At 55.9% G+C, this 2,370-nt stretch overlaps 1 protein-coding gene across 15 annotated transcripts in view; it reads left to right on the top strand.

Moving 5' to 3' along the window:
- Window positions 1-1,211: 1,211 nt before the first annotated feature.
- The window catches only part of PARP6 (poly(ADP-ribose) polymerase family member 6), a 41,440-nt gene continuing 40,281 nt past the window's right edge, over window positions 1,212-2,370 (top strand). For all 15 annotated transcript variants that reach the window (XR_002828984.1, XR_002828983.1, XR_001348003.2 and 12 more), the window contains exon 1: window positions 1,212-1,303. The gene's annotated coding sequence lies outside the window, so the exon portion shown is untranslated. The remainder of the gene's footprint in view (window positions 1,304-2,370) is intronic.

The following is a 2,370-nucleotide window of genomic DNA, read 5'->3' as shown; positions in this document are numbered from 1 at the left end:
GTGTGGCTGGCAGGGGAGGGACCGAGGGAAGTTGGCTCCAGGGCATGTCCTGCCCATCTAGCCCATTCCTGTCCAGCCCCGCTGCCCACCTTCTAATTAATTTCCTTTCAATGTGCATGAATTCTTGCACCAGGGCCACTAGTATTCTAATAACAGTGAATAATGTCAGGGGGTGCAAGATTTATAAGTGATCATTTAGTAAGTTATGTAATGTCTAATCACTGGGTTTATACATCTGAAACTAATATAATCTTGAATGTCAACTGTAATAGAAAAACTTTTAAATGATTAAAAAACATTTACAGTGAATAGTAATGGTACACAGGCAACAAGATAACGAGGAATTTCATGGTCTCCTGTTCTAGTGGTCTTGTGCTCTGTTGTCAGTGGTTGTGTCTCTGAGGGGTTCTGGAAAAGGAAATTACTCTGACAATTCAAGGGTATGTTATCCTAGAAGTGTAAGTATAACGGACAGGGCTCACTTAAGGTGAAGCTTGACCTTCCATGACCTATCCAGTTTGAAGTTCTCGATCAGACCATCCTGTGTGGTTACTTTGGGTTACTGAGTATGCCAGGCCTGCCAAGTAGCCCCCTGAACGTGTCCCTTCTACTATGTCCCCCCTTTTCTCCACAACCCCACTGTCGGAACAGACGGTCAGAGTGCTTTCCAGCACACCGCAGCTGCCAGGGGCGTAAATGTATTAAACGTAAGAATTAAAAAACCCTGAGCTGTTTGACTTCCATTACAAACCAGAGATGTTTGGAATCAGCAGGGCCTCAGGAGGCCCTTCTCAATCTCCATCTGCCGGCCTGACTTCCAATACCCTCCAATACCCAGTGGCAGCTGCGGACTGTTCACTCCTCCCAACCGCACGGGGCGCCAAATGCCAACGTCTCTTTTGGAGGGCCCTCCGCGCACCCGCAGAGCTCCTCTTGTTTGTTCACGCACCCACCTGATATTTACGGCGTACCCCCACCTCCTCCCAATCGCACCCCCTGCCCCACCACCCACCCAACCAGCCAGCACTGCGCAGGCTCCGCGAGCCAGGCGTCCCCAGCAGCTGCGCGCCCAGGGGGCAGGCCGCATGGTGGTTGGTCCGGAGCGGGCCACGTGGTCACGAGATCGCCGTGTGCGCATGCGCAGAATAGTCCAGCGCGCCCGTGACGGAACGACGGGGCGGGGGGGAAGCGCGACCTCGCCCGCCCGGCCCGGCCCCCGCCCCTCGCTCTGCCGCTCCGCCCCCGCGGGGCGTCCCGGGCCGCTCGTCCCCTCAGTGGCGGCCGCGCGCGGCCCGGGGTCGCCGTGAGTACTCGCGAGGCCGACCTGTGAAGCGGCTTCCACGGGGAGGGGCGGGGCGGCTGGGACGCGTGAAGGGTGCGGGGCCCGCCGCGCCGGCCGGGGTAGAGGAAGTGAGGGGCTTGAACCGGGTGGCTCTGAGGGGCTCCCCTCGGCTGGGCAGGCTCCGCTCCAGGCCGGGCGGCGGGCCACACAGTTCAGGCGTAGACCTTCTTCCCCGGGAAGCAGGAGTCCTTGGGGTCTCCGGAGGAGACAGACTCCCCCACGGGAGGCCTCCGGGCCTGTCCTGGAAGCGCGGTGGCGGCTCGTGTTTGGGGGGCAGACCCCGCTTCCTCCCTCCACGGGGTACCCGAGATAGCGTTGTTCTGCGAGGACCGCCCTCGGTGGGGTCTCCTCCGCACTCTTTGTTCGGTGGCCTCGTCTTTCTGAGAAAAGAGCACTCGATATGGAGCAGAGTAACCCCCCTTCCCAAGACCCCAAGCTGGGAGTCAGCCCCAGAGTTAAGCGTTGCGATCGTTGACTAGATGAAGCTGTCACACCGAGAGCGCCTGTGGACCAGGGGAGGACCTTTGTGATCCAGACTGAGGTTTACTTCCATTCGGTCTGTTCCCAGGAAAATCCATAAAGCATTCTCCTAGCTGCCGTTCTCCGAACCACGCTCGGAGCTGGAGGACGCCCCTCGACACTGCTCACACACATTGGGCCCCGCTTCTTTTGAAAAGGGTCCCTCCTTTACCTCCTCTAGATGAATCAGGTCTTTCTTGCTTAACTCATTATGAACCCCTTAAATTAGTTAAAATCACATCATGTAAAGATAGATATAATTAAGACCTGTCAAATATGCTTAAGTTTCAGTTCCTCAGTGGTTCTCAACCTTGGCTGCACATTAGAATCACCTGGGAATCTTTTTAAAATCCTGATTTCTGGGCCTCATCCTCCGGAAATTCTGTTTCTTTGTTACTAATGGTGGGGGCCTCACCCCATAACAAAGAAACAGAATTTCCCGAGGGATGAGGCCCAGAAATCAGGATTTAAAAAGGTCCAGGGGTTCTTAAGGGGGCGCACGGTGGAAA

This window comes from Myotis lucifugus, unplaced genomic scaffold (genome assembly GCF_000147115.1).
Source record: "Myotis lucifugus unplaced genomic scaffold, Myoluc2.0 scaffold_41, whole genome shotgun sequence".
Lineage (NCBI taxonomy): Eukaryota > Metazoa > Chordata > Mammalia > Chiroptera > Vespertilionidae > Myotis > Myotis lucifugus.
Note: the sequence above shows the minus strand (reverse complement) of the source record. Positions and strands in the feature narration are given on the sequence as shown.